The sequence below is a fragment of the Halichoerus grypus genome, chromosome 9 (genome assembly GCF_964656455.1).
Source record: "Halichoerus grypus chromosome 9, mHalGry1.hap1.1, whole genome shotgun sequence".
NCBI classification, from domain to species: domain Eukaryota; kingdom Metazoa; phylum Chordata; class Mammalia; order Carnivora; family Phocidae; genus Halichoerus; species Halichoerus grypus.
Window position 1 is genome coordinate 107375580 of NC_135720.1, and position 24831 is coordinate 107400410.

Below are 24831 nucleotides of genomic sequence, written 5' to 3' on the forward strand. Positions count from 1 at the left end.
TCTTTGGCCCCGTCATAAGGACAGAGTTGTGCGAGGGTGACTGCCCTATTTTTGAAGACGTCGCCTGGGGACCCCCTCTAAGTCCCAGCCGCGCTCCCGGCCCGGGCGTCTCCTCTGAAAGCGAAGTTTCTGCGCGGGTATCCCAGCCAGTCTCTCGGCCCCGACTCTTCTGAGTCCTGGCTCAGACCCGGCGGCCCAGGAAGGCGGTTTCTGGGCCTCCTCCTTCAGGACGCCCACGTCGTTGGTGCTAGGGCATTAAGGCTGCGCCCTGAGGTCAAGGGCGCCGGCGCGGGGCGTTGCGGGCGTCCCTTCGGGCCCTCGCCGCACGTGCGCGTTCCAGCGCGGCCCCGGGGCCGTGTGAGTCACTGTCCCTGCCACGCGTGGCGCCCGGCCCAGGCGGCCGCCGCAGAGGCCGGCCCGGTGCCAGGCGGAAGTGGGCGAGATTCCGCCGTGCCCCCCGCCCCCCGCGGCCCCGCCTGCCCCCACCCCCCCCCCCCACCCCGCGGCGCCCGGCCCACCGCCGGTCCTGTGCGCTCGGCCGCCGCGCCGCTGCTCCGCGGTCCCCAGCGCCCGCGCCGCTTCAGACCCAGCGTGTAGCGCGGCTCCTGGGGTTCCCCCCCCACGGAGGGCGGGCGACGCCCCTGACAAGGACGGGGAACGTACACGGGTTTCTCGTGTCAGCAAGTGCATCGGCCGCCGAGCGGGATTCCTGGGGATTAACGATCAGACACAGGGAGCCCTGTTCTCTCCTTCTCCGCCCTCTTCCCCACCCCAGGAACAAGAAAAAGAAAAATCTGTTGAAAATGCACTCCCCCCGCCCCCGTCGCCCCCCTTCTCCTTCTGCTCTCACCGACTTAAAAGAAAAATAAAATACATTCCAGGAACCAGGACGGCTGCGGAGCAAACTCAAACCAGAAAATGCTTAAAGATGTTTTAATGTCTTAAACACAGGGGCCGGTTTGTGTCTAAAAGTTTCCACATTAAAAAAAAAAAAAGCAAATTCAATATTAAATATCCTTCCACTGCCTCCTGGGCCCCTCCACCAGCCTTCCTGGTTCCCCTCGCTTTCTGGGGCTCCACCTCCCCGTTTGCCTCTGCACCTCTGCTTTCAGCTGTGGGCTATTAGCACCCGGTGTGAACAGAGACCAGGCCTCTCCATAAAGTTTATATTCACATTCCAAAAATGAAAAAAACAAGGAAAAGGGAGAGAAACAACACCCTAGGTGCAGGCCCAAATGCTCCTGCGAGCAGAGGCCTCCCCTTCCCCCACGGTCCGGCTAGAGGAGCTGTTAACTAGCAGCTGACAGATTTTTACAGCACGAATTAGACCCTCATTTGGCTCAGGATTAGCCCAAATCTTCCATCTCATTACGGCTCTGCCTGGTTGGAGCCCCCTTTCTTGGAGCTGGGGAGTTGTGGATAGGTTTTTGGGGTCCTGGCTGGAGCCCTCACTCTCTGAGCTGGGATGGGATGGGGCAAGGAGGCAGGGTGGAGGCCCTAACTGGGGTGCCTTGGGGTCCTGGCTGGGGCTGGAGGACCTGCAGGAGTTTCTTGAGGAATTTGTGAGGTGGAGTGGACACCTGCCTCGTGTGGTAGAAAGGCAGGTAAAGTCTTATTTTTCCAAGGGATCGCAAACCTTGGGAGTGACAATAGTGATTTTAAGATTTCCTGAGCACTTACTCACAGACAGAGCCAAACTGTCTGTGAAGCCCTTTTTGCATTTAATCCTCATAATAAACCCATGGTGTGGGCACTATTACTATCACTCCCATTTTACCCATGAGGATACTGAGGCTTTGAGATGGTAGGACATTTCCCAGAGGACACAGCCCATAAGGAGGAGAGTCAGGATTCAAACCCAGCACTGAGTGACTCTAAATCTGAGCCCTTAGATCAAACTGCCTCTCATGTTAAGATCCCAGTGGGTGCCTACTCTAAAAGCATCTATTTCTAAGCTCTTGTTCTTCATCTCTCCCATCAACTATCAGGAACCTTAAGCCCAAATCCCTGCTGGTACAGTTCTGACCATCTCCTGTTATCTACTAGCTAGCACCTTCCCATTCTAGAACCACCCATCGGCTTTGAGAGGGGCTTAGGGTAGGACCCTGGTGGGGTGATGGGCTTCTCTCCCGCTCTTCTTTGGCCCAGTGAAGCACTTTACAGGGTGTAATGGGCCCGTGAGGCAGTTAGGCATTTGCCAAGAGGCACCATGGGAGAGAGGAGGCATTCATGTCATCCTCATGAAGAAGGGCTGGAAGATGCTGGAACCCCTGGTAGCTAGGCTGATGTTGGCCTCTGGAAGCTTGACTCTGCAGAGGCAACTCGAGCTCTTTACACCCTCTTGTCCTGACAAAGGTCAGCACAGGGTGGGGAGAAGCTGGTGTTGGAACCTCTGGTGTCTGGACACCAAGGACAGGGTGAAGCCTCTGCTCTCCCAGCTCCAGAGTGCTCTTCGGGGGACAGGACCCTTCAAGGGCCAGCAGCAAAATGTCTGGTAATTCTGGAGCTGTTCAAAATCCTTCCTTCCTTTCTTTCTAGGTGGAAATTGGAGGAAATCTTGAAGCATATGTAATACTTAGACTTTAAGTGCCGTTTACACAGTTAAATCACTTTGTCAGTTTAGGAATGTAAAAATGTTTTATGTATAACTTGGTTTGCTCATAAAATCTTAATTTGGGTGTGTTTAGAAATGCAAGGCCAGAGAAGGGGAAGCTGAGATTTGAGGGGGAAACCTCCAGCCCTCTAACTTGGAGTGAGAAAACAATTTCAAGGTGCTTTATAATTTTTGTTTGTCTCGGCGTGAGGCTAGGCACGCGTGTGATTCTGCACACCCGGACTTCAGAGGCTGCCCCATCTCAGGACAGAGCCACAGGGCAGGGAGAAAGAGACACGTACAGAGAAGTGACAAGGGCACGCAGAGCCAGGGAGGCCAGAGCTGGGTTTTCCTAGGGCTTTTGAAGGAGGAGGAGCATGGCTTTGTGCAAAGGGAAGCCATTTTCTTCACGGGAAGTCACCCCATTCCCTAAGACTCCAGTTGCAGTGTCTCTCTGTTATTTAGTCCACCCTACAGCTTTTAGTCTTTCTTCTAGTCTCCTGGCCACCCTCTGACTTCTAGTCTCTTGCCCCTGGACCACAGAGTCTCCCCAAAGGACACCAAGAGCTCCTAAACTCAGTTCATTTCAGCCAACACATATTAGGATCCAATCTTTGCCCTTGGGTGCCAGATGCAAGCCATGTCAGAAGAGGATAATGGCTATTTATTGAGTACTTTATATGTGCCGGGCACCGTGTTAAGTGATATGTGTATTTTATTAACACACTTACAGGGCGCCCGGCTGGCTCAGTCGGTAGAGCATGTGACTCTTGATCTTGAGGTCGTGAGTTTGAGCCCCACCTTGGGCCTAGAGCTTACTTTAACAACAACAACAACAACAACAACAACAACAACAACAACAAATACACTTAGTCCTAAGAGGTGAGTCCTATTAAATCCATTTTACAGATGGGGAAACTGAGGCACAAGTTGATTAAATAACTTGCCCAAAATCAGCTGGGATTCAAACCCAGGCAGTCTGAGCCCTGTCTGTGCCCTTAACTATTCCAGGATTCCAAGGCCAGAAGTGTTCGCACTGGGAGGGCATTGTCCCCAGCCTTGTGCATCCAGAAAGGCCTCCTTGAGGACATGACTCCTGAGTGGTTGCAGAGGCAAAGAAAACAGAAAAAAACATTCCAGACTGAAAGGACAGCAGACAGAGGTATCATGGTATAAACTCCAGTACCACATGCCAGGAGATAAAAGTTGTTTTGGAATTTCTAGAATGTAAATAAAGTGTGAAGCCAGAGTGGGGCAGGGGAGGAGGCTGGAGAGACAGGTAGGAGGAGGGCCAGACCATGGCGAGCTTGCACGTGCTTGGAGTTCCAAAGGTGATGAACAGCCATCAAAGGATTATGCCAGGGGATAAATACAGGACATCACACATCCTCCATAGAATTCTTCAGGGGTGGGGACCACCCTGGAAAAATGGGTAGAGGTGAGACTGGAGGTGAGAACATCAGTTGGGACCTGGATAGACAACTTGACATTGGCAATGGAGAAATGACTTGAGTAGAGGAAAAAGCTTTTTTTTTTTTTTTCTTTCACTTATACTTTATGTATCTATTTATAGTCTGCCTTATTCCATGGAGAGTTTTAGCTAGATCTCGGACTTCATAAATTCTCCTCAAGAATGTTGTCTTACTTTTCCCCCACTAAGTGCTCACCATTGGGTAACTTGACCCAGTTCACCTTACTCAGTTTCTTCTCTGAAAACTGGCATATTTATTATAGTGAGGTGACCATGCAAGCTGGTTTGCCGAGGTCCGTCCTGATTCCACCTGTAATGTAGTTAGTGATACCACTCCCCTTCACTCTGCAAAGTGTCCTGGTTTGAACTATGAATAGTGTAGTCACCCACTTGAAGAACATATTTGAAAATGATGGTGGGCTAATTTACGTATAGGTACATTAAATGATCTTACTGGTGGGGTGCCTGGGTGGCTCAGTCGTTAAGCGTCTGCCTTCGGCTCAGGTCATGATCCCAGAGTCCTGGGATCGAGCCCTGCATCGCGCTCCCTGCTCTACGGGAAGCCTGTTTCTCCCTCTCCCACTCCCCCTGCTTATGTTCCCTCTCTCACTGTCTCTCTCTCTCTCTCTGTCAAATAAATAAAATCTTAAAAAAAATGATCTTACGGGGCGCCTGGGTGGCTCAGTTGGTTAAGCGACTGCCTTCGGCTCAGGTCATGATCCTGGAGTCCCTGGATCGAGTCCCGCATCGGGCTCCCTGCTTGGCAGGGAGTCTGCTTCTCCCTCTGACCCTCCCCACTCTCATGTTCTCTCTCTCTCTCAAATAAATAAAATCTTAAAAAAAAAAAAAAGATCTTACTTGCTCCTAATGATAACCCTATGAAGAAGGCAGGAGAAAGGTTATTGTCCTTCCTTTTTCCCCCATCCCCTTCCTCTCCCTTCTTCCCTTCCTTTCTTTCTGTTTAGTATCTGAAGAAAAAGAGGTTCAAATAAATTAAATGACCTGCTGAAGGCACCCATGTAGTAAGAAGTAGAGATAGGAGGTAGACTCAGATCTTTTGAGGAATGGTCCACTAGCTTTCTGCTACACCATAGTCTCCCTTACTAGGCTGGTGTAGATTAAAGATGGCGGCATACTCTCTGTTGCTCCTCCTATTGAAAGGCGGAGTCTAATCTCTTTCCTTGAATCTGGGTAGATCTTAGTGATTTGCATAACCAATAGAATTTGAGAGAAGTGACATTCTGAGACTTCTGAGGCTAGGTCATAAGAAACTGTGCAGCTTCTGATTAGATTTTTTGGAATGCTTGCTCTGGGGGAAGCCATCTATCCTGTAAAAAGCCTAAAACATCCCCCCCCGCCTCCGCCAAGACTCCCATGCTGTGAGGAAGCCCAAGCCAGCCATGTGATGGAGAGAGAGACTGATGGATCTATGGCCAACAGTGGTGGTATATTGGGAAACCTGCTCTCTGAAAAAAAAGTGCCCTGATTTATGGTGTTTATTGATTTCTGGTTGTAACTAGTCCCACTAGGGCTGATTTTGAGCTACTAATGGCTTGCAAAAGTTTCTGAATATTTAACAAAATGGCTGGTATGAGGCAGCTTCAGCTGCCCAGCCTCCAGCCACATGAGTCATTCTGGTTAGGACCCCAGATATTGTGAAGCAGAGTGGAGGTGCCCTTGGTGAACCTTGTGTAAATTGAAGATTCATAAGCAAAATGAATAAGCGTTATTTTAAATCACTGTTTTAAGGTGGCCTGTTATACAGTAGTAGATAACCAGAACATGTGGAAAGACAGATATGCATGTCCTTGAAGAAATGGAAGCACTCTGAAAAATTTAAAGAACCACTTCTCTCCCTGTTTTCTCTGCTGTCATTAAACTGGTGAAATATTTCAAGTGAAATCTACAGTTTGTCATAAAGTTGGAGTCTGAGGTGGCTTTCTCTTTGCCTTTGGCCTCAGATGCATGGTTGGCACCATTCCCTGACACATGAAAACAGGGGGAAAGGCTGGGCTGAGAATGGGACAGGTTAAGGTTGAGGTGACAGTAGGCCATCTGAAGTCAGGTGTCCAGCAGGTAGTCAAATTAGGTGGAATTGACTTACGATTTGTAATACAGCTCAGCACCTCGTTTCTAACAATTCATTTACTTATGGTGATTCCAGTATTGCTTTTGAGCAAATGATAAAGCCAACAAAGCTTGTCTTCAGCTCATGAAGCATCCTCTCTGCTTTTTTCCTCTTTTTGGCGCATATTTACAACCTTTTGCTCTCCCTAAGAATGTGATTTGTCTTATCTTTCACTGTGGAAAATGGGAAGGTGGCATGGGAAGTTTGTTTCTTTAATGTACTTACAATCTATTGCTGTGTAACAAATTTCCCCAAAACTTAGCAGCTTAAAACAAAAATTGTTATTATATCATGGTTTCTGTGGGTCAGGAATTTGGGTCAGGAATCTGGCTCATTCTGGCTGAGGGTCTCTCATGAGGTTGAAGTCAAGGTGTTGGCCAGGGCTACAGTCATCTGAAGGCTTGACTGGGGCTGGGGCATCCACTTCCAAGATGGCTGCCTCACACTGCTGTTGGCATGAGTTCCTCGCCACGCTGGCTTCTCCATAGGGCTGCTTTTTGTGTTATGACATGGCAAATGGCTTCCTCCAGAGAGAGTGATGAGAGAGAGGAGGAGAGAGAAGAAAGAGAAAGAGGCAGAAGAAGAGGAAAAAGAGGAAGAGGAAAAAGAGGAGGAGGAAGAGAAAGCCATGATGCCTTTTATGACTTAGTCTCAGGACTCACCTACTGTCACTTCCAACATATTCTGTTTGTTAGAACCAAGTTGATGAGCCCAATGCACACACAAGTGGTGGAGAATTAGGTTTTACCTTTTGAAGGGAGGAGTGTCAAATGATTTGTTGACATATTTTAACCTAACCACAGTTTTTCAAGGAATTTCAGAGAGTAAATCAGTTGTATGTCAGGGGCTGGGGGTGGGGTGGGGGGAAGGAGACCTATTTTCCAGATTCATGCTTTATCTATTTGGCACACTTTTAAGATGGGCCTTGCTAGTTAGACGATTATATGGTAGAATGTTACAGTTGGAAGGGACCTCAAAGGACTTTCCAAAGGCTACGAACTGGTGATTCTTGGACCTAATTTGTCCAGCAGGTCTATTTTGGTTGGTGAAATCTTGATTTCTAAAATTTGAATGCCTTTAATTTGGACACATCCCCTCCAACTTGCCTACTGTACCTCATTATCTTACATAAGCCAATTCGCTCATTTGGGCAACCCACCTGACCTCTGGGTTTTCCTGAGTGCTTGAACCCCTGGTTCTTATCCCTTTCTCTCAGTTCAGACATGGGGAACCTGAGGCCCAGAGAGATGAAATTGACTTGCCCAAGTCAAAGGTTAAGTGAGTGGCAGAATCAGGTCCTGAACCAAGGTTTTCTGACTCCCAGTTCAGAACTCCACCCACTGCTCTCCTTGCCTCCCCACATCTCATCACAAGTGGCTTCCCTGCCTCCCCGTGTCCATAGAGAGCATCCTTGCAGCCCGTCCACTCACCACGAATGCCCCTGCGCCCCCATCTAGCCCCAGACAGAAGTGGGGAGAGCGATGTCTTTTATCCACATCTAAAGATCTGGAGATGGGAAATCTTTAAGTTTCACAGCCCTAGAGGAACAGAGAATCAGAGAGCGATTGCTGGGAAAACATGGGGGAAGCAGCATGGTGTGAGAGGGAGACCCTGGAGGGTATTTCAGTAGGTTAATAACCTAAGCTGTTGCCAAGTTGAAATTAGAAAGAGCAAGGCTCTGCCTTCTGAATGTGGAGGAGGGGGGCTAATCCTGTCCTTTGATAAATGGATGACATTCTAGCAAAATGAGATGCTCCGCCCCAGTGGCTGCAGGGGGACATTGGGCTGGGGAGGCGGGGGTGGGAGGGGGCCTCTGGAGCCCCAGCAATGAGGTTAAGATGCGGAACTGTGCAACACTGGTACATTAGCACGGAAATTGCAGTCATTTTGGTAGCACTTTATTAAATAACCTGCAATAGATACAACGGGTAGAGGCACCCATCTCGGTTTGGATCGTTCACCTCTCCCCCAGGTTTTCCTGAGAGCTACCCCCTTCCACAGCTTTCTTGGGTCCTCTCTGGCCCACTCCCCAGTTCTCTGCCCTCCTCACTCATTCTCCTTGATTCTGACCTGGACTGCTATAGCCCTGAGCAGCTCCAGCTTTTCCCACCTCTACTCACCCGCTGCCTTGCCTGGCCTGCAGTGCCTTCCAGGCTGCCCACTGGGAGTGCAGGGACTCTCCTCCCCACCTCTCCCTTCCCAGTGTCCCTCATCTCCAGGTAGTGGTCTGCAGTAAAGAAGTCACCTGCCTTTTGTACATTTTAGGGAGGGCTAGTGCTGCCTGGGTCTCCCCAAAGAGGGGTGACCCCCTGAGAGTCCCTGGGTATGCTCAATGTTCAAGCACTCCCAGCCCTCCAGGGATGCGTTTTCTCTGGTCTCTTAAATTCACAAACTGGTACACGTGTAGAGGTCTCAGAGGTAGAGACTGGCCCACGTAAGCTTAAAACGAGCTCCGCTCCTCCCAACTACACCCCCTCCACTCGCCCCTCAAGTCTTCCAGATGCTGAGTGGAGGCCCAGACATAATTTGATTTGGCGCAGTGGTTCTCTGAAAGGGAAGACTATTCAAGGGGTTAGGTGAAGCTCTTGAAACCTAACTCAACTGATACAAGCGCAGTTTATTCCAATTTTCTCCTTCTTTCATTGGGAAAAAAAGATGGAGTATTTTATGCATGCTGGGTAAAACTGTAGGCGTTGGGGATTTAGAGAGAGAGAGAGAGAGTGGATGGGACCCTGTTTCCCAAACTGCTCAGTCAATGATAATAATTAAGAAAGTCTTATTAGAGTGGTTATGGAAGGCTTCCTATGTGTCACAGCAGATGTGTATGTGTAATGTATGTCTCAGTTATTCCTCACAACAATCCTATGAGACAATTACTATTATATTCCCCATTAAATAGTGAGAAAATGAAACACAGAGAAATTTAGGAACTTGTTCAAGGTCACACAGCTAGTAAGTGGTAGAGCTGGGGTTTGAATCTAGGCTGTTTGGCTCAAGCTCTGGAATTTGTGCTCTTAAACACTAAATTACAATTCAGGGTAATTTTCATGGCGGGGGGAAAGGGAGGTAGCTAGACTTAGACCTGAAGGAAATGTAAAAGATAACCCAGAGCAACCCTAATGTCTCAGTTAAGAAAGCAGGGCTCTGAGAACTGAATGATTTTCCCAATTCTGGAGTCCCTAAGTGGGTGTTGAACTCATACTGCCCGTTCTAACCTAACAGGCAGGTTTCCCTTCCCTCCGCAGCTGCCAGGAATCTGGGAAGGTTTCCTAATCTGAGGGAGATGAACCTAGTGGGGGAAAAGCATTCCAGGAAGGGAGCTCAGCAGCAGCCAAGATGGAAGCCCAAGATTCCTGGCAGGTTCTGGAAACAGCAAGTAGAGGGAAGAGGCTGGAACACGGGGAGCCAAGGGGGCAGGGAAGGATGAGGGAGGAAAAGAAGATGGGGTCAGATTGGAAAGGGCCTAGACTATTTTGCTAAGAAGACAAATGAGAGTTATTAAGGACGCCATATCAAATGTACTTCACTGATGCTTTCTCTGGCCATTACACAGAGCCCAGGGAGGAGGAGACATCCTAAGGACTGGCATAGCAAGTCTTCCAGAATGCTCTCGTGTTACCAGGACATTGACAGAGGTGGTAAGAAGAGCACGGAAGAAGGACAAAAGGGGGAAGTAGAAACTCATCAGTCAGAATCCTAACTTGACTGAAGTTTGCAAAAAGAAAGTTAAAGGAATTGTCAGGCCAAGTTGAAAAGTCTTCAACCAGTGGGGTTTTACTAACAGATAAGAGCCAGAGTGAGTATTTTGCATTCACCTTCACAAGGAGAAGAACCTTTGGATCGAGGAGTGTGAGGCAAACATTAGTAAGAGAGAGCTGTAGCCTCTCAGAAGCCGGAAGACAGCGCCTGGGTTCTCTAAGCAAATTCAAGTCTCCTGAAAGCAATGCAGGGAAGGAGCTTGCCAAGCCATGCCCTTAGCCTTGGAGCAACCAGGGAAGGGGTGGGGGTTCTGCAAACTTCTGACTGGTTGTCCAACATTGACTGCAGTTATGATTCCAGATGGGGTTACGGAGGGTTTGTTTGTGATAGTCTCCCTGGCTCCAGTCTCTATTTTTCAAGCAACTTTAAAAAATAAGTTATACAATTTAATAAAAACAGTACATGCAGATAGTTGAAAAAGTCAAACAATGCTAAAAACGTTACAACACGACCCAGCAGTCTTCTGTACCCCACCCTGCTTTGCTCCCCATGCTGGTTGCTTGCCAGGCTCACCAGGGACAACATTCCCAAACTTTTTCACTTTTCCTTTTAGCTTTTCAACATGTTCTGGTACTTCCATGTTTTGAAATGATATGCATACGATACTGTCTCTTGATTCATTCCTTTTAGATTGTTTTGTAAACATCCCCTGGTGAACATTACCAGGGCTCCTCCACCGTACTTCCGAGTGTCCTTCTGGTAGATGGGGATATGTGACTGTTTGTGGCCAATGAAATTGTCCGAGGAGGTGACGAATATCACTTCTGAGACAGGAAAGGCTCACGAGTGCTTCTCTGGTTTGTCTGTTCTACCGCGGAACTGGGGTACCTCGTGTTCCCGATGGTGTAGCTACAAGTTGACTGAGTCCCCGAATATGGAGCAGAACCCCTGACGACCCACTTGGGGCATGTAATGTGAATAAGACATGAACTTCTATTATATTGTGCCATTTATTTAGATCTGGGTTTGTTACCGTAGAATAACGCCATGCATCCTGACTAATAAATATCTTTATGAGGAGTTTGGCTCACGTACACCCCCTTCTCCAAACACTCCTGATCACATTTTAATTTTTGGTTAAGTCTATTATCACTGTTTTCAATTTTATGATTATGTCAAGATCGCTCACTGCTGAGCTAAATAGTGTTTTATGATTGAATCTCTTTTATCATAAAACTTGTTTTCATTAAATTTAGTAATCATTTCGTTTTAGGAATTAGTTTCCTTTGAAATCCTGACTGAATTCTCCTCATTCCTCAACAACTTTCTACACAATGTACCTTATTACAATTTTCTACCCTGTCACACCATAATATCATTCATCAGCTTCACTTTCCTTTTTTCTTGGAAAGAGCTCTCCTGGAGCCCTCCAGACTTCTGCTCTAATATGGACTGAAGGCTTTCTAAATCTATACAATTGTTGATCCCCATTCTCTGGATCCCATGTTGTCTTCTTTTTTGGTTTAATTGCTCTTTTTGGTGGAACACCTCTTTTAGTACCTTTCTGAGAAAGGGCTATTGGAAGATTTATTTTTGAGATTTTGTGTGTCTGCAATGTCTTTTTACCATCCATATATGTGACTGATAAATGGGCTGGGTATACAAGGGTAGGTTGAAAATAACCATGGCAGAGACCACTAGCTGTTCACCAAAATCTTGGGCACACAGTTAGACTATATTTCTCAGCCTCCTTGGCAATGAAACTTGGCCATGAGTTTAAGTTCTCTTTGATGGAAATTAAAATCCCAGACCTGGCTCATTCAGACTCTCCTCTGCCTGCTCTTCTATGCTTTTCTCGCTTCCAGCAAGACAGATGGAGACAATGAAAATGGGATCCTAGGGGTTTGCAGAGCCATGAGATGAAGAGTGTCAGTTCCTGAATCATCACATGGAGAACTGTCCTGCCCTGAACAACCCTCCCAGGAATGGTATGTGAGCTAAAAATAAACATTTATTGCTTAAACCAGTGAAATTTTGGGGTGTATTTGTTATGTAGTCTGACCTACCCTAAACTAGCACAGAAATTGATTCTAGGCGTGGGGTGTTGTCATCGTAGAAACTAAAACAAGGGGCATTGGCTAGGGGTAAATGGTGAGGAAACAGATATAACAGGATGCTGAGGGGGTGGGGGAGGGTGGGGGTGGTGGGCGCCTGTGTGGCACAGTCGGTAAGTGTCTCACTCTTGGTTTCTGCTCAGGTCATGATCTCAGTGTTGTGAGATCAAGCCCCATGTCAGGCTCCACGCTCAGCATGGAGTCTGCTTAAGACTCTCTCTCCCTCTGCCCTTCCCCACCACGCTCTCTCTCTCTCAAATAAAATAAATAAATTAAAAAAAAAAAGATGTGGCAGGAGGGAGAGCTAGAGATACTTGTTATGCTGTTGTAAAAGTGTTTGGTAAAAGTAATACCAGAGATAATTTAGTATTCTACTGAGACTGCACCTAGAATGGAAGAGATGGGAAAAAGGCAGGCAGGGTTTGTCGTTGGTTAGTACCTCACTTAACATGTTGTCATCAGGAAAGCACTGGTCTGTTTGCAAGCAGGGATTAAGGGTTGAAGAAACAGTGTCTGGACCCCACAGAGGAGATGATAAGACCAAATAAAGTTGCAAGACTGTGAAAGTCATCTCAGTTAAACAGAGGTTAGCTAGCCCTGTGGCAAGGACACTGCCTCTCTAATAAGCCTCTTGTTACAGATGACTTTACAGTAGCTGATATTAATTTGACAGAGATTGGCATGGGGCCAAAGAAGCAAAAACCCAACAAACAGATTTAAGAATCATGGCTAGGACACTTTGAATGTGGTTACTAGCACATGTAACCAATGGGAAATAAATAGATCAAAAATCTATTTGAAGGAAGAAATTAAATTCCCAAGGAAACCACAAAAATGGCCTAAAAAAACCCTTTAAAACAACACTTGGATCCCCGAGCTTCCATGAGCAACAAGTGGGCTGTGAAAGTACCACCCCCAAAATGGAGAATCCCCCTTAAACCACTTCAGGTGAGGCCACAGGAAATAATGGACAGGGGAGAATTTCCCAGAGGGCAGAGCAGAGGCTGTGGAATACAATGGACAGTTCCTTCCAGAAGGAAGATCCAGGCTCCCATGAAGTGACCTCCATTGCCAAGTCTGGGGATCCCAGCAGTTCCTGTCATTGTTATGGACCAGGGACTGCCCGTGTTTCCTAATCTTCATTACAATTATCCTATATATTGGATGTGTGTAGGGTTGGAGGGTGTAACCCAATTCCTACCTAAGTCTTTGGACCAATAGAAATTCCATCAGATTTGACAGAAAAGACTGCACATCACCTAGAGCATGTGGACATAGCAGAGTGCAGAAGCTGGATGGGGCTTTGCTTTAACTCCTTTGGAAGGGGATCGAGTGTGTTCCATGAGTGGCAAGAGGGTCACATGGCTACTGCCTGTGGAAGAGACTGCCAGCTGGGTAGCCAAATCTGTTCTTGTTCTTTTTTATAAGCACAGAAATAAGGTTGTATTTTCTAGTCTTCCTTGTTGGGAGGTGCAACCACTAAATTCTCTCCAGTGTAGTGTGAGTGGACATTATGTGTGCCAGTTTCAAGCCTGGCACATAAAGATGTCCCCTGTATGGTATCTTGTGTGCTTTCCTTTTCTACTGGCTGGCTGCAGATATGAATGAAGGCTCTAGAGCAAGTGTCCTAACCTGGGGTCCATGGACCGGAAGTTCAGGGGATTCTATAAACTTGGATGGGAAAAGTATATCTTTATTTGCCCTAACTTTGAACTGAGATTTAGCATTTATTTCTGTTATGAATGAGCTTACAAAACACAGTAGTATTAGCAGTAGCTGGGACTTCGTCACCAGTAGAAATCATGGATATTTTCATATCACATTACAGTTGTTGCAGATATCTCAAAATATCATTAAATTCATCAGTACTCAGGAATTACAGCAGTTATTAGACCTGCCACTAGACTGCACATAATTGCAGTCTTTCTGTTGACAGACAGTCATGCAACACAACTGGCCGATGCTGAGTGGGGGAGGCATTCAGCCACCAAATGGTGAAGTCACATTGTCTCATATTGATGAGCCAGATATCTATGTTACTTTCCAATAATTCCTGCCTGCAGTTGTTGGTCAGTTAATATGTAGAGGTAAGGAAGTGGTTTTCATTGTCAAAGGTTGGCAATGCGGGGTGATTAAAATAAGAATTTTTTTTTTTTTTTTGAGTAGGCTCCACGGCCAGCGTGGAGCCCAATGCAGGGCTTGAACTCATGACCCTGAGATCAAGACCTGAGCTGAGATCAACAGTTGGATGCTAAACTGACTGAGCCACCCAGGTGCCCCTGAAATAAGAATTCTTAGCTCTCCTTGATATGCAGGCCACAATTGTAATCAATCTTCACACTGATATGTCTTTAAAGAATAAATGTAACTTTAACTCACCTATGCTTTAAATGTGTTGTCTTGTTAGCTATTGAATGAATACAGAAACATATATTAATTACTACATCAGGTTGTCTTTTTATGTTTTGTTAGCTATATGTCCACATAATTGGTTTGCTTTTTACTAGTATGAGTTTTGTTTTGTGGACTTGAAAATATTCTAAGAAGGGGTCAACAGGTGTCACCAGAGAGCCAAAAGGGCCCAGGGCACAAAAAAGGTTTGGAGGGAGCCTGTGGTATGGCTGAGCCACAATGTGGAAGGAGCACGGCTCCCATGGAAGACAGCCTGCCTATTACCTGAACATTCATCCAGGACTATTATGTGAGCAAAAAATAAACTTCTGTTGTTTTAATTTGGGGATTTATTGTTAGCAGAGCATAGCCTACTTCATGCAAAGACATTGATCCATTGATTTGTAGCATTTGTTGTTACCCTGGGGAAGTTCAGAACCAGACTGATACTTGTTCTGTGTTATTGCCCTGCTTTATGTAATCCTCACTCCCACCATTAAAAACAAGTTTTTTTTGTTTTTTTTTTTTTAATGAATCCTTTTGTTCTGAAATTTCAAATGTTGTGCCCTCTGGTGGCTCCATTAATTATGCCAGGCCCTCAGTGGGCTTTTTTAAGTCTGTCAACTTGTATCTCTCAATCTGAGGAATTCTGTTATCTCTTAGGCAATGTTATTATTTGCTATTTAACAAATCATTCCCAAAACTTAATGACCTAAAAGCGTAACAATCATTTTATAACCTCTTATGGACCTGGGGAAAGCTAAGCTAAGTGGTTCTCTCTCATGAGATTATAGTCAGATGGTAGCTGGACTGGAACAGTGAGGACTGGAGTACCTGGGGGCTTACACCCCTTCCCCCCTTCTTCTCATGGTAGCCAGTGTGATCCTTCCACATAGCATAGCTTGGGCTGCCTCATAGCATTGTGGCCTTTGGGCAATTGGACTGCTGAATGGCGGCTCGGGGCCCCAGGGAAATTATTCCAGCAAGCAAAGCAGGAGGAGCATTGCCTTTGATGACCTAGCTTTAGAAGTCACATACTGTATTGGTGAATACAGTCACAAAGACCTTTCCAGTTTCAAGGCCAAGGGAGTTAGATAGTATCTCTTGATGGGGGCATGGCAAGGTTTGAGAAAAGTGTGTGGGATATGAGGTGTTGCAGCCATCTTTGGGAAATACAACCTGCTACAATTTCCTGTTTCAGTTCTTTCATTATATTCTAATAGTCAGTTTTCATCCTCTGGACTAATCCTTTAATTTTCTTATCTATTCTCTCTTATTATCCCTCACTTTATCTTTTTGTTCTGCTTTCTAGGACATTTCATTGACTTTATCATCAACTTCACTACTGACTTTTACATTTTGACTACTATTTTTAATTTGTTCTCTGTTCCTTTTTATTTTCTTAAAATATTGTATCCTGTTTTTTGTGTCACGGATATAATATCTTTTGTTATCTTCCTGAGGCTATGAATCAAAATTTATTTGAATTGTTCTGCTTCCTACAATTCTTTCTTTTCTCTATGTGTTTTCTTCCCCTTCTTTTTTTTTCCTGTGGTGTTTGAATCTTTTCTTAAATATTTGATTATTTTTGGACTTTTCTGATTGGAAGTGCATAGATGAGCTTGTGGACGGCTGTGTCTTGATTGGGTGGCCAGCTGGCTGTTTTATTGGGAATTCCAAATGGCAGAGTTTGCCAGTCTTTTCTCTGGGGCCATTTGGTTTCTCTGGAGAAGGCTTTTTCCATCTCCTGTGTGGGAGCCAAGCTGCTGGTGTCTGGAACTGAGATGGGAAGGGCCTGGGGCCCTCATTACCATACAGACTCTGGTTTGATTTTCTCAGGCCTTTTGATGTTCCCATTTTGGAGCCTCCCTGGTTCATACCATAACTCCAGAACAAATGTCAGGTCTCCTGCAGGTTTGGGAAGGTGTGATTGGCTGATTGTAAGCAGTAGGTGGGTGTCTAGAATGGTCTCATTACTCCTTTATGCAGGGTTTCAAATAATCCCTGTGTCTAGCCCTCTGCTTCACTTTGGTTTTCTTCAGTAGCTGGTGTATCCCATTTTTTAATCATTCCTAAATTTTCTGAGGCCAATAGGTTTTCCTCTCCATGATACCTCTGCAGATATAGGGTTTGAGTTTCCTTTTCTTTGCTAGGTCATATGCCATTCTGCCATCTCCTCTGTTTCTTATTGTGCTACAAGGATTTAAATGTCTCCTCATTCTATTGAAGATGTAGTTGTGTTTCTGTTTCTTGCTTTATTTTATATTTTGGGTGGTATTCAAGCGGTGAAGGGATGGAATCTGGAAACCTTTTATGCCTATGTGTCACAGTGGGCTTTGTGGATGAGTGCCCCACAGGTCCCATGCTTAGGAGGGTCCAGCACTTGGTTTAATGCTCTACTGTTGTTTTCTTGAAATTTGTACTTGTTTTTGACAAGTGTCCCTGTATTTTCATTTTGCACTGGGCCCTGCAAATTATGTCGCCTATCCTGTCCACTCTTGATCTCTCAATCCATCTTCCCTGCTGTCGAGTGATTGTTTTGAAACAGAAACCCAATCATGTCAAACTCTTGCTCAAAAAGAATTCAGTGGCCCTAAAACCTTCAAGAAAGTCCAAGAACACTAGTGTTGTGTCCAGCCACCGTAAGCACACAAATGGACCACCTCAGGGCCCAATAACTGGTCTCTCAGTTTCCATCTTTACCTCCCTGTAGTCCAAAGGGCCATCTTTAAAAGATAGGCTGGACAGGCCTATCTCTTGTTCAACTCTCTTCACACTTAAAATACAGTGCAAGTCCTCACCCAGGCTCTCAAAGCCTCCTGTGGTGTGAGTTTTGCTTATCCTCTGACCTCACCACACCCATCACCCTCTCCACACCCCCACTGGCCTCCTTGCTATTCCTTCCTGTTCTACCTGGAAAATCATTCTCCCAGGAAACTGCACCCTTTTCCCTGATGCAGACTGAAATGTCACCTTCTCAGAGGGGCTTCTTAGACAACTGCATCTAAAACAGTGTCTCTCGGGGCACCTGGGTAGCTTAGTCAAGTGTCTGCCTTCGGCTTGGGTCATGATCTCAGGGTCCTGGGATTGAGCCTGCGGGGCGGGCAGGTTCTCTGCTCAGTGGGGAGTCTGCTTCTCCCTCCCCCTCTCCCTTTGTCCCCCCTACTCATGCTCACATGTGCATGCTCTCTCTCTTCTCTCAAATAAATAAATAAAATCTTAAAAAAAATAAAACAGTATCTCTCATCATTCGCTATTCCCTTACCTAGCTTTATTTTTCTTCATATCATTGGCTACACTAAAATTATATTTGCTTATTTATTAATTATCTGTCTTTCCCAATAGCACATAAGTTTCATAAAGGCAGGAATTTTGCCTCACTCACTAAGTATTTGTTGAATAAAAAAATATTTTTTGAATGGATACGTTTCAAGAAATATGCGGTAATCCTCACCACTGGGTAAGATATGAAAGCATAATCTCGACAGAGGTGTGTTTGGATTGAAAGAAGCTCTGGGATGGTGGGAGGAAAAAAGGGGAAACCTGGTGGTGCCTTCCTGTGTGGGATTAGAGCCATCGTCTCTGATATGCTAAGGGGCTGGTTTAGATGTCTCTCTGGGGCTCAAGAAGGTTGTCCCCTATGCATAGATCATATGTGGTTTACTTGTCCCTTTTCCTACTAGATTAGGAATACATGCAGAATAGAGACTATTTCTTATTTATCTTTATTTTCCTCGAGCCTAGGGGGTATCTGGCACATTGGAAGTACTCAATAAATGCAAATTGATAATGAATGAATAAAGCAATTCCAAACCACAAATGGCATCAAGAGCAGAAGCAACCCCTGAGAGAGAGGCTAAAATTTTGTTTAGAATTCTCCTAAGGCTAGGGCTGAGTGACATGACTCTTTGCGAGTTCCTTCAACATGACAGCAGAAGCAGTCCAGATCCTTGTGAGTATAAATTCAGATTGTCAGTTGGTGGCAGACAGTGCAATAAGGAGGGAGGTAGAAGATGAGGTCAGAGGCTTCTATAGTTGGTGACAACGGATGGTAGCTTGGACTAGGATGGTAGGGGTGCATGTCGTGAGAAGTGATTGAATTTTGGATACAGTTTGAAATTAAATTACAACATAATTTACTGATGAATTGCATCTGGGGTGTAGAGAAAGAAAGGAACCAAGGATACATCCAGAGTTTTTGGATTGAGTAACTGGTTGCCAAATTGTGCCATATACAGAGAAAGAGGGAAACCAAGGGTGTGGAGCAAGAGTTCATTCAGAACATAGTAGGTCTGATGTGATGGTTAGGCATCTGAGTAGAGGTGTGGAAAGGGCAGGAGATAGGAGGCAGGAAAATAGAAACCAAGGGTGGGCTGGAGATATGCACTAGGGAGTCAATAATGTGTAGATCATATTCAAAACCATGAGACCACATGAGACCATTGTACTGGGTTGAATAGCATCCCTTTAAAATTTATGTCCATTATGAACTATGGATGTGATCTTATTTGGAAATAGGATCTTTGCAGGTTTAATCAACTTAAGATGAGATCATTTTGCATTAGGATGGGCCCTAATCCAATGACTGGTTTCCTTTTAAGAAGAGGAAGATTTGGATACAGACACCCACAGAGGAAGATGGCCATGTGAACATGGAGGCAGACATGAGTTACACTGCTCAAACCAAGGATTGCAGGCAATCACCAGAGGCTAGGAGAAGCAAGAAAATATTCTTTCCTCAAGCCTTTGGAGGGAGCATGTGCCCTGATTTCAGGCTTCCAGCCTCTGAACTGCTAGAAAATACATTTCTGTGGTTTGAAGTCACCCAGTTTGTTGTACTTAGTCATAGCAGTTCCAGGAAACTCCTACAATCACCAAGGGTGTGAGTGTAGATAGTGGGCAGGGGGTCCCAAGGATGGAGCCCTGGGAAACCGAATCTAAAAGAGGTCAGGAAGAGGAAGAAGATCCTGCAAGAGAGACTGAAAAGGCATGGCCAAGGAGGTAGGAGGAAGACCAGGAGAGTGAGATGTCCCAGAGCCAACATGAAGGGAGTATTTCAAGAAGATAGAAAGCCTGAGGTGTTCCAGATAAGGTGGTAACAATGAGGACTGAGAACTGGTCTTTGGACTCGGCCATGTGGAGATCACTGGTGACCTTGACTGGCCTTGTTTTGGTGGAAAGATTGATTTAAAATTAGAGAATGGGAGATGAGGAAGTGCGGATAACAAGTAGACAATAACTTCCATTGTCCTTGATGGCATAGTTGGCAATGAGAATGATCTCATCTCATCCTTAACAGCGACCCTACAAGATGGGCATCATTATTTACAGAAAGGAAAACTGAGGCTCAGAGGTATTAGAGAATTTGTCTAAGTTCCCTGATAGAAAATAAGTGTCAGAAACAAAAATCGAGGGCTTCCCAGGAAATGTTTTCATTTAAAGAAGCCTTTTCTCCAGCCCTTCACCTGGCCCATACCTTCATCTGGTCTTTCCCGATGTTCAGGGGCCCGTCCCCCTTCCCCATCCCCCAGAGGATTCTGCCCTGTGGGGTGGGGATGCACAGTGATGGGGAGCCTCATCTTAAAGGCTAGTCTGTTTCCTCTCTCCACTCTATGTCTTCAAGTAGAGGTTGAACACTCAAATACCTCCAGGGGCTGGGCAGGTAATGGACAAGAGTTAAGTGTGTCCTGAATGGGATAATTGGAAATGGGTGAGGCTGAGGACAAAGTTGAACAGAAGGCCCCACCTGGAGGTGTTCAAATTCAAGTTTCAAAAACTGTGAGTCTGCCAACAAATGTGACTATGATTAAATTTGGTCCCAGGCCAGCATGTGGACTGAGATATTTTCAGTCACCCCACCATTCTTCCTATCCCAGGGGCTGGGGCCCTTACCCCTGAGGCTCCCTGTCCTGACACAAATGGGTGCCTCAAGCTCAACCAAATGACCGATGTCTAAAGAAGACCGGATGTGAGGGCTGAGGAGACACTGTCACCCCACAGTCCCTGCCCAGACCTTTACCCTTTCCTGGGTCTTCATCTGCCTCTTCTCAATGTGTCTTGCTGACTGTCAACCCCTTATACTGGCCATATTCCACTTGTCTTTCCAGAACCCCTTTTTGCCCACCTTGGGTGGATGATCTGTACGGGCTGCATCATGGCCTTCATGCCCTCTGGCTTCATGTTGGAATGGAAGCCTGACTAAAGGTCCAAGGGAACAGAGTGAGGGCAGAGCACCTATTGCCCTGGTTCCCTCCCCACAGGGCTGCTTTGGGCTTCACCAAAGGTCACAGCTCTTCTCAAGGTGGCCTTCTCTGACTCTCCTCCTGGTTCTTCTAATTACTCCTTCTCCTTGCCTTTTAGAAGTCGTTACATCTCTCTGCTTTTATAGCCCCAGGCACTGCACTATCCCTTGGGGTTTCCCCCATCTGTCCATATATACCTTTGTAAATAAGAGTCCCTTTGTGCTGGGTTGAATAGTGTCTTCCCCACAAATTCATGTCCACCCAGAATCTCAGAACATGATCTTGCTTGGAAGGAGAGTTTTTGCAGATGTAATTAGTCAAGATGAGGTCATACTGATTTGGGGTGGCCCTAACTCCGTTGGCTGGTGTCCTTGCAAGAAGGACATGTGAAGACACACAAGGAAGAAGGCCATATGGTGATGCAGGCAAAGATTGGAATGATTCGGCTACAAGCCAGGGGAACACCAAAGATTGCAGGCAACCACCAGAAACTAGGAGGGAGGCATGGGACAGTTTTCTCTCAGAGCCTCCAGAAGGAACTAACCTTGTCGACACCTTGATTTCAGACTTCTGGCTTCCAGAACTGGGAGAGAAGTAAATGTCTGCTGTTTTAGCCACCCAGTTTGTGGTTATTTGTTACAGAAGCCCTAGGAAACTTAATACACCATCAAATTTTCTTTCGATTCTTCAAACTCGAGTGTGCCATCTGTTTCCTGTGGGAATGCTGGCTGATAGAATTCTCTAACTCATCTCCAGGGGCGTTCCATCACCCTCGGTAAGCCCTAAATCCTCACCTTGGAATCTAAGACCCTCCCACCAGGGTTCCATGCTGCTTTTCCAGCCCTCTTTTTGCCTGGTTCCCATAAATGTGAATCCCTTGCCCCGGCCAAGCTGGTCTCTTGGCTCCTGATCCTGCTTTGCATTTGTTCCAGCTACTCTTTCCTGGTTCCTCCACCCAAATCTCATCCATTCTTAAACCCAACTCCACTCTTCCTCCCCCAGCAGAAAGCTTTCCAGACACCCCAGTCTGTGGAGATCAACCTTATTAGCTCTTGGTGCCAACACACTCAGTCCTGGGGTGCCTGGGTGGCTCAGTCAGCTAAGCATCTGCCTTCGGCTGGGATCGAGTCCCACATCCAGCTCCCTGCTCAGCAGGCAGTCTGCTTCTCCCTCTCCCTCTGCCTGCCACTCCCACTGCTTGTACTCTCTGTCAAATAAATAAGTAAAATCTTAAAAAAATAAAACCACACTCAATTCGGCATATGGGGGGTACACACCAGTGGCATTACACGGCATCCTGTGTGTGCTTCTCCCCAACTAGACTGCAAGCTCCATGAGATCAGGAAGAGTACCATATTCCCCATGTCAGGTCCCACAGTGCTGGGCACATGGGAATGAGAGTGAAGAAAAGCCTGACATGTTTCTGGAACTGATGCTGTTAGTGTACCACCAGGGGAAGAGGCAGGACCTTCTAGGCTCCAAGGAGAACCTGGGGTCCACAGCTCAGTGACTCAACACGGGGTCTTTGGAACTGAGTAGCTGCAACCCATCGGTGACATCATAGTAGGGATAGGGGCCTTCAGTCCCCTGGACTTCCACGGCTACAAAGAGACACTGCAAGAGGTGGAAAAGAGAATTCCCCCTTCTCTCTCAATTACATCTTTCCTCTCATCCCCTCTCACATTTCAGTTCCCAGCCCAGACTGTATAAAAGAGTGAGTCTGACTGATTCCCCTACTAGAGGTGTGTGTTGGGAGAGAGGGTGTGTGGGAGGTTCTAATCCTCCAGTCTGAAGAATCAGACTTCTCCTCCTTATCCTTCACCCTCCTCTCCCTTCCCAGAAAACTCCTCTGACTCACTGATATTTCTAGTCACCAGCTCACTCCTGCCCCAGCTTTCAATTTCTCTATTTCTCTTCTTTTTAGAGAAAATGAAGAGACACCCTGTTGTAGAATCCATCTCTAAGTCCTTACTCCTGGAGGAAGACAACTTCCTTCGGAAGGAGGCAGAGTGAGTACTGTATTGGGACCAGGCACGGGGAGGTGGGGGTGGGGGGTGGGTGGGGGGGTGGGGGGTCGGGAGACTCTGTCTTTGCATTTTCTTTATTTCTCTTTCAACTGATCTGAACTTCCCCCCTTTTAGGAAAGCCAGGCACCCCAAGGGATCAAGATGGGAGGCAGAGGAAAGCCTAAGGGCTCTGTCCCCTCACTCATTGGGGAATAAGTTCTGTTTCTCTGTGCTCCATGGCCCTGAGCCCTGTGTCTGTGGGTGTAGTCTGAGAACCAAAGCAGTGCTGCACCCCCGACCCCCTGCAGTTTCCCGCCCAGCCTCTCGGGTGTTCCCTAGCTTGTCAGAAGGGAAGAAGCAGCTGTCTCCTCCAGTGATTATCTTCAGGGCTCAACTCTCCCAGAGTTCTCCAAAGCCCAAGGCCAAGGCCAAGTCCCAGCTGCTATCTTGGCATGGGTCAAGAACTTCCTGCAATGCCATGCCACTATGCAAGCTGGTACCCATGGGTGTGTGGCCCCGGGGACTTCTTGACCCACTCCCCCAGTCCTTGCCAGAGAAATTCCTGCACTCAATATCCCATTGGGAGGGAGCCATCTCCCCAGCCAAGGAGCCATATCTCCAGTGATACTGCTTACAGAGGGTGCCCCAGTCCTCTCTACCATTCTTGTTTAAATAAAAATGTATTTAGTTAATTGTGGTCTTTTTCTCATATCTACTGAAAGCACAGTAATTGTTTGAACTGAGAAAATTATTTTATCTTCTCATTCTACTCCCATTTGGGTTTTCCAGGGTCCTGATCTTATAATTGAGGGTGTTAATGGTTTTTCAGCTATGGCTGCCTGTTACCTTGCGTATAGGGGGTACTGTGACCTTTGGATTTTTTTCTATAGTGTCCAGTTCCAGTGGGCCATAGAGTCAGAACTACCTGAGTTCAATTTCCATAAACCCATAAACCTGGTGGAATTTTGACTGGAATTGTATTGAATCTATATATCAATCTGGTGAGAACTGGTATCATTAAAATATGAGTCTTCTCATTCCTGAACATGGTATATCACTACGTTTATTTAAATCCTTAAATTCTCCCAGTAATGGCTTGTAGTTTCAGTGTAGAGGTCTTGCACATTTTTCATTACATTTGTTCCTGGGCACTGGATAAGTTCTGCTGCTGCTGTAAATTGTATTTTTTATAAGGAATTTTCCTAAGTACTGGTGATGGGTAGTGTAGGAAGGAGAGCCTCTGCAACATTTACCTTCATCTTTTTTCTAAAAGAACAGCTTTACTGAGATATAATTCACATACTATACAATTCACCCATTAAAAGTGTACAATTCAATGGTTGTTAATATATTCACAGATATGTGTGATCATCATCACAATCAACTTTAGAACATTTTATCACCTTGCAAAGAAACCGCATACCTTTTAGATATTACCCACTTATTACTGCATTGCTTTTCATAATCTTATTTTCTGTTTTTTGTTGCTGGTATAAAGAAATATAATTTATCTGAGTTTATCACTTGCATTTAGTGACTTGGTTAATTCTATTAATTCTAGTAGTTTGTAAATTCTTTTGGGTTTACTATGTACAACTTAATGTCATCTATGAATAATAATATTTTGACTTTTCCCTTCCCAATCTTTAAGCCTTTTATTTCTTTTTCTTGTCTCATTGTCCTAGCTAGGATATCTAATGCAATGTTGAATTGAAAGTTGAAGTGGACATCTTGTCCTGATCTAAAGGATGAAACTCACTATTTCATCATTAAATATAATGATTGCTGTAGGGTTTTGTTTTATCTGTAAATAGTCTTTTTCAGGTTAAGGATGTTCCTTATAAACTTACTGTTTTTATCATGAATTGGCCACCCGAGTTCAAATCTTGAATCTTCCACTTATTAGTCATTCTACTTTGTGGAAGTCATTTACCTTCTTTGAGCCTGTTTCTCTATCTTAAATTGGGGGAAGGAATTTCTATCTTAAAGTTTCTTGCAAAATTGAATATTTATAAATAACACCCAACCCATAGTAGGCACTCAACTAAATGTCTAGCGTTACATTATGCCTTTTTTATCATTCTCCTCCTGTTGCCTATATGCCCCATGAAGGTTTGCTTTGCCTCTGTTGTTCTGTGCTGTGTCCTTAGTGTTTAAGAACAGTGCCTGGAATAGAGAAATTGCTTC

General features: G+C 45.7%; 1 long non-coding RNA gene across 1 annotated transcript in view; it reads left to right on the top strand.

Annotated features, from left to right (window-relative positions):
- Positions 1–22528: 22528 nt before the first annotated feature.
- LOC144379084 (uncharacterized) overlaps positions 22529–24831 on the top strand; it is a 45227-nt gene continuing 42924 nt past the window's right edge. Inside the window, exon 1 of the long non-coding RNA XR_013441266.1 lies at positions 22529–22647. This is a non-coding gene — a long non-coding RNA (uncharacterized LOC144379084). The remainder of the gene's footprint in view (positions 22648–24831) is intronic.